The sequence below is a fragment of the Lissotriton helveticus genome, chromosome 1_1 (assembly GCF_964261635.1).
Source record: "Lissotriton helveticus chromosome 1_1, aLisHel1.1, whole genome shotgun sequence".
Classification (NCBI taxonomy): Eukaryota; Metazoa; Chordata; class Amphibia; order Caudata; family Salamandridae; genus Lissotriton; species Lissotriton helveticus.
The window spans coordinates 2,059,370,018-2,059,383,973 of record NC_136057.1 but is presented as its reverse complement, the minus strand read 5'-3'; the positions used below and the strand labels follow the sequence as shown (position 1 = coordinate 2,059,383,973).

Sequence of the window (13,956 nt, the reverse complement as noted above, 5' to 3'; positions counted from 1 at the left end):
TCTATGTCGTGCTGTAAGTCGACAGACCACTAATACGTATTTGTTTACATCTTTCAGCATCAGTATCCATTGCAGTGCCTTTGAGTTGCACGCTAGGCCAGTGTGTGTGTGCAAGTAGCTGAGAAACCATCCTTATTCAAACTTTAAGAAAAATGCCCCTGAGATATATGATAACGTTGTTTAAAACATGTACTGCCCGTGTGGTGGGAACATTATGTAAAGAACACTGGCACGAGCATACTGGCATTCCTGTTTTGCAAAGTAAAAAGCTGTATAGCCCAGCGGTAGTTTTGCCTTTGGGAAAGCAGTTCATTTTTTCAATAATAAAGTTTTCAGAATTTTGGTATATTACATTAAATAAGCGCACCTAGTGTTCATATTGCAGATTTACAAAGTATACTTAAACCACATGGCTATACAGGCCCTGAAAATACTGGAAAAGCCCCAACAAGCAGATGTTAAGTTTACCTTTTGGGAGGGCGTCGTAAAATTCATTGACTACGTTTTTGTTATTCCGCTTTTTTTTTTTTTAAATTAAATTCTTCCATGCTAAAACTGAGGAGTAGATGTTACTTTTCTTTAAAAACATTTTTAGAAGTCATTCGAAGATGTCTTGGTGGTAGGAAAAAGAGACAATTGACATTGGGAATCTGCACTCACTACAGTAATTGTTTAGGATGTAAAGTTTTGCGAAATGGAAGTGGAAGAGAGCCCCACAACGTGGGAGCAAGAACAGAATAGAACCGACCACCTCACCCAGTTTTTTTGTAAGGGGGTAAGGAGCTTGAGAGCATTTGCTGAGCAGAGGAGATGAGCAGGGTTAGCTCCTCCGCTAAGGCGGAGGAGTGTTGCCCCACTGCTCTTTGAGCGGGAAAAAGAAAACGATAATAACATAGTTATTAGCATTTTATTTTTCACAGGCTCTGGGCTGGGTTAGGGAGGGGCGGGGCTGAAGGCACAAAGGAAGGAGTTGTTTGCACACTCCAAGTGAACATGACAGCTTGGCCGGCTATCCTGACCCGGCAAAACAGTCATGCTTACGTTGGATGTTCCCTACCAAGCTGCATTACACAGCCTGGCGGGGAACATGCCCAGGCCCCCAGTCCCCATCTGAGCACCAATCCGCGGCTCTCAGACCAATCACAATGCTGCATTGCAGCGTTGGGATTGGCTATGGGGAGCCTGGGTGCTTTCTGGTTCCAGAGAAGCGGAGGAGAGACGCTGATGAAGTAAGTTTTTTTTGTATTTTATTATATTGTCCCCCGCCCGCAACCCCTCACCCCTCCACCCTCATTCCCTGCCAGCTGCTACTGGAGGTGATATGAACTAACTGAATGAACCATTTTTCAGGTCAAAGACTATCAGACAGCACAGCTGTCTGTTTTGCTAAATACATCTTGGGGATATTTGGAAAGCTTCCCTGAGAATGCATTCCGCCCATTTCTCACCATTGGCTTTGTGGCTTGTAACTCATATTTGCTTGGTTTCTATTTGCTGACTTTATTTGCTTTTGGCTGTCCAACTTGAGTTTGTCCCTTGCGTGGCCAAGAGCCTAATTACAGTATTCTTCCACCAGTGCCACCAGTGTTCAATTTCTGTAAATAGACCTTTAAATATAGTTCTCATCTTGTCACATTTTTAGTGCATTCATAGGCAGAATTCATATGAGGGGATTTATGTGACAATCATGCTAGCTACCAGGAGTGTGTTAGAGGAAGGATGTGCAATGTTTTTTTTTTAACAAACTACAAAATGTAAATTTGTAGATATTTCAGAATATATCAGAATTAGGAAACCACAACTGAAACATATTTTTTTGTAATTCGGAAATGTGGTTGGAACAAATACTGTAATGTAATCATAGCAAATAAATACGCTAGGTGATGACATTTCCACACATCATTGTTTGTGTTCTGCCTAAAAAACAGTGTCTAGTAAAGAGTACTGTGGGAAACGCCAGGTAAATGCCGGTATCCGTGTATGCAGGTAGCTGCAGGTGGACTGCTCTCTGCACTGTGTGTCCAGTTTTGCCCCTACAGTCTGCCAGTTTCTCCATTACACAGGCATGTTACACTCATTAGAAAATATTGGAACAATCTTACCATAAGTCATCACTTAAAGATCCCTCTAGAATCTCGCTCCTGGGACTTTCCCACCGGTGAGCATGACGGAAGGGCATCTCCATCAAATCTGCAATTAAGAAGTCCCAAATATCAAATTATCTCTAACAGTATCTCTAATAGAGCCTTTCGGCCAGTATTCCTTTGGCAGCCTCGGTCGTCTGCATCACTGTTCCTCTGTTTATGGTGTTTCACCGTCATTGCTTCGGAGTCCTTCAGGGGAGCCTGGTGCTTCCCAGTCTGCTCCCTATGCTTTATTAACTGCATTACCAACTTGGGGTCTGTGAAGTAACTCTACCAGTTTCAAAGTTAGTTTAGCAGCGTATTGCATGCAATAATCTAAATTGAGTTCCTGAAGTGTAAAGTCTGAGAACAGGGATATCTCAGCTCCTTCAATACATAGTGTTCCCAGTTCCTGTGATTCCCTCAGAGCTGCGCCACAAACTCTATAATTTAACAATCTAGCGATAATTGGCCTGGGGGCCGCTCTCTACACCGGGCTCGCTCCACCACAAATATTTCCTGAGAAGGTTTCTCTGCCCAGCATATCTGTCAGTACTCGCTCCACATACTGCTCCATGATGCTAATGTTAGTCGATTCTGCTATACTGAGAATTCTAATGTTTTTCCTCCGTGACCTGGCTTCCAAATCCTCTGCTTTAGACTGGAGCAATTTTAGGAGCTTGCCCACCGTTTTGTGCATTACATATTCCACTTGCAATGCATCCTCCACATTTGAAACCCTCTGCTCAACTGTATCTAGCCTCTCATTGTGTTTGTCCAGTCGTTCTAACATTCTGTCCATGTGAAAAGTGAGAGCATCTACTTTACTGTCGATTTTTGAGAGGCTTTGCTGCATTGTTTGCAGCATATGCTTGAGGACTGTCACAGCTAGGGTCTCTGTTTCCTCAGACACTGCATCAGGTTCCAAAGCATTTGTTTCGCGAGACCTGGGGGTCTTGAACAAATTGGTTTGCAGTTTTTTTTGCAGTATGTCTGGTTTCCCCATGTTGCAGACCTTTAGTGGTGTCTCCTCTTGCCTCTCAATGTCTGCAAGTATTCCTCCCTGTCTGATACTCTCCTGTTTGTTGGTGCACCCAGTGTTCTCCCGTTAGGGTTCCTGCTCCTGACTTCTTTTTGGGTCAACCCAGTTGTGGGTGTACTCGCTGGGCCACACTGACTCACACAACCAATCCAAGCCCGGTCATGCAGTGTGCTATTGTGGCTGGGCTGTGCAACTCACCAATTTTTGTGTCCATCCTTTCAGGTGTTCTTTCTTGGTGTATGGCTTCTGCTGTCCTCCCTTCTCTGTTTTTGAGGCCGCTTCACAGGAACCACTTGTTATATGGTAATCCATGCTGCCAGCAGAGGCAACTACCAGATGGGGAGGCCTCTCCCTATATCTCTTTTATGGTATAGGTGTTCCCCATGGTTTTGCAGCTACGCTGCACGTATCGCCAGATCCGCTGTCGGTTTTTGGAGCCATGGCCCCACACGTCACGCCGCAGGCGATTCCGCTCCTCTCGACTCCTCTGCTAATGGAGCGGATGGGCTCTGTGCTTTGCCTCACCCTGTCTCCTCCTGCAGGCTTTGCGTACCCTGGCCTCTGTCTCACAACTTCTTTCGTGCCCCTTGTACCTAGAGGGTGCCAATCCACCAGCAATTGAATCCCCGTAAGTCTTTTACTTGCCTCTCGCAACACTTTTTGGGGGTTTCCATTCACTGGTCTGATGTCGGCTAGGTCTTGGGAAGATCTCTGCTGTTGTTGTAGGTTCGCTCCTGGGCCATGCCTGTACGCAACTCCAATGTTGTTCCTGCATCACAGTCAGTAGGCCTCAACTGCTCCCGGCCTCGGTATGCCTCTTTCTGGCCTCTTTTTAATTACTTTTCCAGGTCTCATCCAGCGCCTAAATACTGTCCTTCAACTTCGTCACCCAATCAGAGGTATTAGAGTGCATTGGGCATCAGGATTCTGTCACATAATGGTGGCAGTCGCAGGAGCTCTCCTAAGTTGCTGTCATCTTGGAGTCAGGCAAGCTCTGCCCCCTGAGCTGTATACTTTTAGCAGTAACATGGTATGTCTGTGGAAATGTGATGGTCATTTCAATTGAAGATGTGTTGTCTGTAATTGCAGTGCAGTACCACACCAGGCATGCTCCAATTTACTCTTCACTACCCCACACCACTGCACTCTACTCTGTGCCACTCCACACTAAGCCACTCCCCTTTATGCCACGGAACACTGTGTCACTGCACTCTGCTCTGCACCACTCCACTCTATACCACTTATCTCTATGACTCTCTACTCTACTCTGCACCACACCACTCTATGCCAAAGCACTGTACCTTACTCCACTCTGTTATGCACTACTGCATTCTTCACCACTATACTCTACACCACTTCAGTCTAGGCCAATCCACTCTGCTCTGCACCACTCTCCTCGATGCTACTCTAGTCTACAATACTGCACTATATGTGTTGGACTTTGGCCCTTAGGGCAGGTTCACCCCTAGACTTTTTGCTTTAAAATGGTGACCTGGCAATGGTGATTTTTGGATTCTGCGCACTTTCACTGTGTCCCAGTGGAAAGTGCGTGCGCACTCTGAGTGCATGTGCTGAGCTAGGCCTGCCCGCCCATAGGAATGCATGGGGAATGTATGTGTCCCTGGTAGTTCCTGATGCGTGGGGTGTACAGGCTTGAGTCTGGTATGTGTGAACTCGTGAGAATGAATGCTGCGCAACGGTATGTGCGGCTTGTATGTGTCTAGTGGGGAAGTATCATTCCTAGACATGGCTGTACGTGTGCAGTGAGGGTGCTGGAGCGTGATTGGCTGGAGCTGGCTGGCATGCCAGGCTCCAGGAAGTCTGAATGGGTCTGCCCGGTGGTGAGTGTGAGATTAGCATGAGTGATGTGTGGGAGGAGTGTACCTGTGTCCTGGATGGGCTGGGTTTTCCCCACACAATGCTGGCTCCGCCCCCCTGTGGTGTGTCTAATGACCCAAGCCCTGCCAGTGAATAGAGAGGGTGGTTGAGGTAAACAGAGTACTCAAGAACCAGCTGCGACTGGTTCCGCCCCCACCCTGCACCTTCAGACAAAGGGAAATGGTGTATAAAAATGGGGCTGTGTCCCCACAGATGTTGTTCTCTTCCAGGATCCTGAGGGGGCTGTTGCTGCTGTCGCTGGGCCAGAGGACCGCCACTTGGAGAGTCTCCCTGCCTGGAGACCCAGTGTGCTGGCTCGGGGCCCAGCCTTGCCCTCCTGCCTGCCTACAAGGACCTTGCAGGGTCCTTTCCTGATTTATAGTGCTGGGAGCGCTGTATTCACTTGCCTAGCGCCTGGGAGTGCTTTATTTGACTTGTTACGCTTGTGAGCGCTTTACTTACAGAGGCCGGTGCCCACCCGGCATTGCCTGCCCCGAGCGAGTGTCCACCTCGCTGATTTGGGATTGTTTTGCCCCGGGCAGGTGCCCACCCTGCCAGGGACCTTGCCGCTGCATTGGCACCCCGAGCGAGTGCCCACCTCGCTAAATATTTGGATTTAAAGCCGGTGCCCACCCGGCATTGCCCTGTGTAATCACCACGGCCGGCCCGATCCTCAGTGGAGCGCTGTCCCGCCTCCAGATTCCAGAGCCGCGCTGCGATTGGCCGCAGCCGCGACCCGGAAGTCAGGCAGGCTGCGGCGGGACAGGGACAGGTGACCCAGAAGCTGCACAGCCGCCCAATCCCGGTGCGGCCCCAGAGGGAGAGACCCGCCTCCAGGATTTCCCGGTGAAGCGCGGGAGAGTCCTGATTGCCGAGAGCCCAGCAGCAGGAGAAGACCGGCAGTGATTCCCGCCCCCGCTGGAGGCCAGAGGCGGTGAGTGTTGCCACAAGAAGAGAAGGGAGGGACGCCGGGACACGTTGTCGGTGTCCGCCCCCCCCCTCAGCAGCGCGACCTCGCGCCCTTGTGTTTAGAGCCTGAGAGGCTCAGGGGACATGTGTATTTGATTCAGAGTCCCCCGTGAGGGACTCCAACGCCGCCCACTAGTTCTTCGAGCCCACGAGAGGTTCCCCACCCGCATCTTGGTTTGTTGGAGCCACGAGGCTCCAGGGGCAGCATCCATTTGTTCAGAGCCCAGAGAGGCTCGTGTGGCCACTACTTGATTCTTTAGTCCAGGAGGGACTCCCACATGCCGCATTGGTGTTTCCAGCCCAGAGAGGCTCCCCCAGTGTTTCTAGGTCCCCCGTGAGGGACTCCAACAGCCCGGTGAGGCTGCATTGATTCTTTTAGCCAGAGCCTGCTAGGCTCCAGCATTGCCCCGTCCTCACCAGCTGCCCAGCACTTTGTGGGCAGCTGCCACGTTTAGGCCCTGACATTGGGACACAGGGACTGCCACTGGTGGTGGCGAATGTGGATTTTGCGCTATTGTGTTGCTGTTCCTTGCACCTCTGATTGTATGTTATGCTTCATGTGCTTTACCTTTACACCTCTGAATGGGTAGTTTATTCATCATGTGTGTTGTTGCTTTTACACCTCTGAATGTATTGTGATGCATCATGTGTTTCCTTCCTTAGACCCCTACAGGTATAGCGATACTTAGGTGGTTTCCTTCTTGCTAGTACAGGTGGTACTAGCGAGGCCCAGGTTCCTTGTGCGATCTCCTAGGATAGTGAGGATTGCATAGGTGGTGCTCACCTGGTACCAGTAGTGGCTGGTTGTGTGTCACAAGTTTTATATTTTTGTGCTACAGTGATTTACATTCTAAGTGCTATTTCTGAAACTGTTACTTCTGATTCCTGACAGTGGTCCAGGTGGCCCTGTCTTGTACATATCCCCTGTAAATTCTGCCCGTGCCTCTGGCACATTGTAAAGTGTGTGTTTTATCTAATGTGTTTTGGTGTAATACAAAGGCTATTTTTATATAACCTTGTGTGGAGTTTCCTTTGTGGTGGGTCCTGGATGTTGTTGCTGGGGTGCGGGCGCAAATACTTAACTTACATCGCCTCCAAGTTTAGCCTTGCTGCTCGCGCCACGTTACCTAGAGGGTGAGCAGGGGTTATCTTGGCGTGTAACTCCCTTGCCCTGACTTGGGAGTGGTGGTCTCTGACTGACTTTGGCGAAAGCCCTGGCCAGCCGGGGATCCCATTTCCAACATTGGCGGCAAGCGGTGAGGATAAGGATTTGTGTTTGCCTTGTACCTTAGTAGCAGCTGGCTGCACCACAAAACTCTGCATTTTAGATGACCACATTTTAGGGGATTGTATTTTTTTTTGAAGTTTCATATTTTCTTCTCCTGAAGGTATCATTGTGCAATTGTGTCAGTACATTTGTCCCCCGCCCTGCGCCCAGAGTCGGTACCTGTGTCACTTGTGGTCAGGTTGAGGAATCAGGGGTGGTAGAAACTGCCTTACCAGTCCGAGGGGAGGGTTGGGTGTGGATGAATGGTGTGTGGCACTAGGCAAGTGAATAGGAGTTCTCTAGGGTAGAGAGCTTGCTGAGACCTTGTGAATTGTGTACTCCTGTGTTAGCTCAGACCCCTCGGTTCCCTGTGTGATCTTGTCTCTAGAAAGTCCTGCCAAGATGGAGCTTGTCTTTGATTTCAGTGATCTAGATACCTACAGTACGTGGGAGCTGGTAAGGTTCTGTGACGAGAGAGACCTAGGGAGGGGTGAGTCAAACTGGTACGACCTTAGGGACCGCCTGGTCAGATGGCAAGAGGGTCAATGGGATCGTGAGCGCAGTGAGGAAAGGGTCTGGGCCCCACACCAGGAGGGTGGTGGGTCTGTGGGGAGCCCTGAAGATTCATAAGAGGAGGAAGAAGATTACAGCACCTGGACGCCAGTAGAGAGTAGAGGCCCCATAGATAGGGAGTCCCTTGCTGGGTCCAGCGTAGGAGGCAGTGCCTTATCCCTTTCCCTGTCCCCAGAGGAGCTGGAAGATAGGAGGAGAGAAAGGGAGCACCAGCTGGCTTTAGAAAAGCTCAGGTTGGAGCATGCCCAGGCTATGGCGCAGCTGGAGCTTAGGAAGCAACAGCTAGAGACCGAGAGGGTCTTAGCGCAGGAAAGGATAGAGGAGGCTGAGAGGGCCTCCACCAGAGGCAAAGTAGCTCTGGAGGATAGACTATCCCCTGCGCGCAGTTTTAATTTTCTGGATTCCCCAGGGAGGGCTGAGTCCAGTGGTGGCAGCTATTAAGGCTTCAGTGCAGGAAGTCCCCTACCCCGTGCCCAACGTATGGTCCCTTGTTCCCAAGAGGAGGAGTTAAGGTTGAAGTTCAGGGGCAGTAGGAAACCGCCTCAACAGAAGTGGGGGGTTTTTGTGGATGACTGTTCTGATGCAATGTGGGATTGGCTGGCGGCTAGCTCAGATGATGAGAAAGACGGAGTACTGAATATGTTTCTCAAGGAGCAGTTGCTCAGTGTTGTTTGTCCAGAGTTGCGCCAGCACCTGTTGAAGTCTGAATCCCTTAGTCCTTGGGCGCTTGCTGAGGAAGCAGAGCGCTGGGAGAGTGATAAAGGTTCTCTAGGGTCATTAGGGAGTGACTCCAAAAGTAGTGGTTCAGGTATCTTCCAGCCCAGCGTGGTGGAAGAGGCTCAGTGTAGCCCAGCTAGGTCCCAGGATAGCGAGGAGGGTGTAGGGGCTCACTGCCTTGCTCAGTGGAGCAGGAGTGAGGGGGAGACAGAGGTTCCCCAGACGCCCGAAGCCCTGCCTCAGGACTTGGATGGTTTCTGTAGGGAACACCAGGTTGGGGACCTAGGCTGTCCTGTTAGTCCATTTGAGGAAGATCTCCCAGTGAGTAGAGGACCTGGAGCGTCTGTAACCAGAGCTCCTATGGTTCTAGAGGCTGGCAGTACCGCTCCGGTAGGGAGGGTACAGGAGTCCAGCGTGAGGAGTGATTGGGGGATGAGTTCCCCAGTGGATACACCAGTGGACCAGGGACTAGCCAGTTGGGCTAGATCTTCTTGGGGGGACCCGGGTGGTGCCACTTCTGGTCTGGGGGATCGTCACGGACTGTCAGGTGGACAGAGGGCGGGAGATCTGCGCCAGACAGACAGTCACACAACATATGTCTCATTTGTTAGCCTCAGGGGGATGGAGTGTAAGTCCCCAGAAGTCCTGGAGTGCCAGGCAAGTGTTCCACCAAAGGTTTTAGACCAGAGGTTGGAAGGCCAGGTTCCGGATCAGCCTGACCTGAAGGGTAGGATGACTGTATCCAGTGTCCTGACCGGTTCTTCTTCCAGAGGAACTTCTCCAGGTGGGAGAGGGCAGACCTCTGGAAGGGGGTGCAGAGGGTGGGAGAGCCCACCTCTGACCCCGGTGCAACCTGAGGGGTTAAACCCTGGGTTGGAGTGGCGTTGGAAGGGTACCCCTCGCAGAGGGAGGAGGAACCCTAGAAGAAGAGGTAGGGGGAGGAGAGCCTTCCCTGAGACTCCTGGTCCGCCTGAGGGTGTAGACCCTAGGCTGGAGAACCAGTGGCAGTCTAGTCCTGTCTTGCAGACAGCAAGAGTGGAAAATGGCCGCTATGTGCCAGGGGTTACTACCCCCCGCTCTGCGAATTGGCAAGGACCAGTGGCACCTGGGTGGCCCAGGGCCTGGTCCTGGCCGCGGACAACTTGGGAGTACCAATGGGGTAGCCCAGTTGGTCCGGATAGTGGTTCTAGAAGGAATCCCATGGGTTCACCGTGGCGTAGAACAGGAGGGTGTCCCTGCAGTTGCGGGCCCGCGTCCGTGTTCTATCGCCCCAAGCAGGGAAGTCCATCACGATGGTGATTGGTCTACCCTGCGTTTTGACTGGAAGGGGGTTGTGTTGGACTTTGGCCCTTAGGGCAGGTTCACCCCTAGACTTTTTGCTTTAAAATGGTGACCTGGCAATGGTGATTTTTGGATTCTGCGCACTTTCACTGTGTCCCAGTGGAAAGTGCGTGCGCACTCTGAGTGCATGTGCTGAGCTAGGCCTGCCAGCCCATAGGAATGCATGGGGAATGTATGTGTCCCTGGTAGTTCCTGATGCGTGGGGTGTACAGGCTTGAGTCTGGTATGTGTGAACTCGTGAGAATGAATGCTGCGCAACGGTATGTGCGGCTTGTATGTGTCTAGTGGGGAAGTATCATTCCTAGACATGGCTGTACGTGTGCAGTGAGGGTGCTGGAGCATGATTGGCTGGAGCTGGCTGGCATGCCAGGCTCCAGGAAGTCTGGATGGGTCTGCCCGGTGGTGAGTGTGAGATTAGCATGAGTGATGTGTGGGAGGAGTGTACCTGTGTCCTGGATGGGCTGGGTTTTCCCCACACAATGCTGGCTCCGCACCCCTGTAGTGTGTCTAATGACCCAAGCCCTGCCAGTGAATAGAGAGGGTGGTTGAGGTAAACAGAGTACTCAAGAACCAGCTGCGACTGGTACCGCCCCCACCCTGCACCTTCAGACAAAGGGAAATGGTGTATAAAAATGGGGCTGTGTCCCCACAGATGTTGTTCTCTTCCAGGATCCTGAGGGGGCTGTTGCTGCTGTCGCTGGGCCAGAGGACCGCCACTTGGAGAGTCTCCCTGCCTGGAGACCCAGTGTGCTGGCTCGGGGCCCAGCCTTGCCCTCCTGCCTGCCTACAAGGACCTTGCAGGGTCCTTTCCTGATTGATAGCGCTGGGAGCACTGTATTCACTTGCCTAGCGCCTGGGAGCGCTTTATTTGACTTGTTACGCTTGTGAGCGCTTTACTTACAGAGGCCGGTGCCCACCCGGCATTGCCTGCCCCGAGCGAGTGTCCACCTCGCTGATTTGGGATTGTTTTGCCCCGGGCAGGTGCCCACCCTGCCAGGGACCTTGCCGCTGCGTTGGCACCCCGAGCGAGTGCCCACCTCGCTAAATATTTGGATTTAAAGCCGGTGCCCACCCGGCATTGCCCTGTGTAATCACCGCCGCCGGCCCGATCCTCAGTGAAGCGCTGTCCCGCCTCCAGATTCCAGGGCTGCGCTGCGATTGGCCGCAGCCACGACCCGGAAGTCAGGCAGGCTGCGGCGGGACAGGGACAGGCGACCCGGAAGCTGCACAGCCGCCCAATCCCGGTGCGGCCCCAGAGGGAGAGACCCGCCTCCAGGATTTCCCGGTGAAGCGCGGGAGAGTCCTGATTGCCGAGAGCCCAGCAGCAGGAGAAGACCGGCAGTGATTCCCGCCCCGGCTGGAGGCCAGAGCCGGTGATTGTTGCCACAAGAAGAGAAGGGAGGGGCGCCGGGACATGTTGTCGGTGTCCGCCCCCCCCCCCAGCAGCGCGACCTCGCGCCCTTGTGTTTAGAGCCTGAGAGGCTCAGGGGACATGTGTATTTGATTCAGAGTCCCCCGTGAGGGACTCCAATGCCGCCCACTAGTTCTTCGAGCCCACGAGAGGTTCCCCGCCCGCATCTTGGTTTGTTGGAGCCACGAGGCTCCAGGGGCAGCATCCATTTGTTCAGAGCCCAGAGAGGCTCGTGTGGGCACTACTTGATTCTTGAGTCCAGGAGGGACTCCCACACGCCGCATTGGTGTTTCCAGCCCAGAGAGGCTCCCCCAGTGTTTCTAGGTCCCCCGTGAGGGACCCCAACAGCCCGGTGAGGCTGCATTGATTCTTTTAGCCAGAGCCTGCGAGGCTCCAGCATTGCCCCGTCCTCACCAGCTGCCCAGCACTTTGTGGGCAGCTGCCACGTTTAGGCCCTGACATTGGGACACAGGGACTGCCACAGGTGGTGGCGAATGTGGATTTTGCGCTATTGTGTTGCTGTTCCTTGCACCTCTGATTGTATGTTATGCTTCATGTGCTTTACCTTTACACCTCTGAATGGGTAGTTTATTCATCATGTGTGTTGTTGCTTTTACACCTCTGAATGTATTGTGATGCATCATGTGTTTCCTTCCTTAGACCCCTACAGGTATAGCGATACTTAGGTGGTTTCCTTCTTGCTAGTACAGGTGGTACTAGCGAGGCCCAGGTTCCTTGTGTGATCTCCTAGGATAGTGAGGATTGCATAGGTGGTGCTCACCTGGTACCAGTAGTGGCTGGTTGTGTGTCACAAGTTTTATATTTTTGTGCTACAGTGATTTACATTCTAAGTGCTATTTCTGAAACTGTTACTTCTGATTCCTGACAGTGGTCCAGGTGGCCCTGTCTTGTACATATCCCCTGTAAATTCTGCCCGTGCCTCTGGCACATTGTAAAGTGTGTGTTTTATCTAATGTGTTTTGGTGTAATACAAAGGCTATTTTTATATAACCTTGTGTGGAGTTTCCTTTGTGGTGGGTCCTGGATGTTGTTGCTGGGGTGCGGGCGCAAATACTTAACTTACATCGCCTCCAAGTTTAGCCTTGCTGCTCGCGCCACGTTACCTAGAGGGTGAGCAGGGGTTATCTTGGCGTGTAACTCCCTTGTCCTGACTTGGGAGTGGTGGTCTCTGACTGACTTTGGCGAAAGCCCTGGCCAGCCGGGGATCCCATTTCCAACAATATGCCACTGCACTCAATGCCAATACACTGTACTCTGTACCACTGCACTCTACCTGGCACCACTCCACTCTACGCGGCACGACTCCATTCTATGCCACTTCACTCTACTCTGAAACAATATACTGTATGGCACTGTACTCTATGATACTGCACTTTATGACACTCTACCCCACACTGTGCCTCTCCTCTCTACACCACTGCACTCTATATTATTGCAATATATTCTGTGCCACTCTGCTCTACCCTGCACCACTCTACTCTATGCCACTGTGCTCTATGCCATTCTACTGTAAACTGCTACACTCTATGCCAATGCACTTTACACCGCTTTACTACACTCGATGTCAGCTACTTTGCACTACTGCACTCTGCACTATTTTACTCTACACTGCAACTCTGTAATCTACACCACTGCACTCTATCCCACTGCTCGCTATACCACTTTACTCTGGTGGGGTAAAGGGAAAAGAAACACTTACCTGCAGGCCGGACACCACCTCTTGGTCCTCTCTGACTCTTCAGTCAACTCCAGCACTCCAGGAGCAGGAACCAGGAAGCACACCGGATTCCAGACTCCCCTCGCCAATCACGATGCTGCGTTACAGCAGCATTGTGATTGGTCTGAGTGCTGTGGTTTGGTGCTCAGAGAGGTACTAGGAGGCTATGCATGTTCTCCACCCAGGCTGTGCAATACAGCCGGTGGAGAACATGCAAAGTGTGCATGACTGTTTTGCTGGCCCAAGGCAGCTGGCAAAACCGTCTTGCACACTTAGAGTGTGCTCATCACTCCTCCCATGCTCTGGCCAGCCCAGCCCCCCACCTAAGCAGGAACGGAAAAATAAAATGATAATAACATTGCGTTATCATCATTTTATTTTTACCTTTTTAAACTGCTCACAGAGTAGTGGGGCTGCAAGGCAGGGTTGGCTTTTAAAATGGCAGCAGGTACCACAGTAGTGCGCACTTAAGTACATTAAGTCTACTAAACTACATGCCCTAACATATTCTAGGGACTTACAGGTAGGTTGTCAGTACCAATTGTAATTATACATAATTACAATGTACTTTTAATCAGAGCACAGGCCCTGAGCCTGGTTAGCAGAGCCCAGGGCACAATCAGAGTCAGAAAACCAGTCAAAATGAGGGCAAAATGTGGGGGCGATACTGCAAATAGGTCCTGGTTTCTCACAAAGACCGTTACTACATGCTGTTTCTCATTACCTAATGAAAACACACCTGATATCATGCAGAAACAGTTCTTTTGACCCCATTTAATCCTGAACTTACAATAAGAATTTTATTATCCAGCTCTCTCTTAGCTTCAAATTCACAATCAGTCTACTGTGGCAATACCGGGCCTTTCTAAATTCATTTAAAGTTTTTATTTTACTTGA

The 13,956-nt window shown here is 51.4% G+C and overlaps 1 protein-coding gene across 1 annotated transcript in view; it reads left to right on the top strand.

The window, feature by feature from the left end:
• The window catches only part of GIPC2 (GIPC PDZ domain containing family member 2), a 503,084-nt gene that overhangs the window by 376,883 nt on the left and 112,245 nt on the right, over window positions 1–13,956 (top strand). The gene's annotated exons all lie outside the window — the stretch shown is intronic.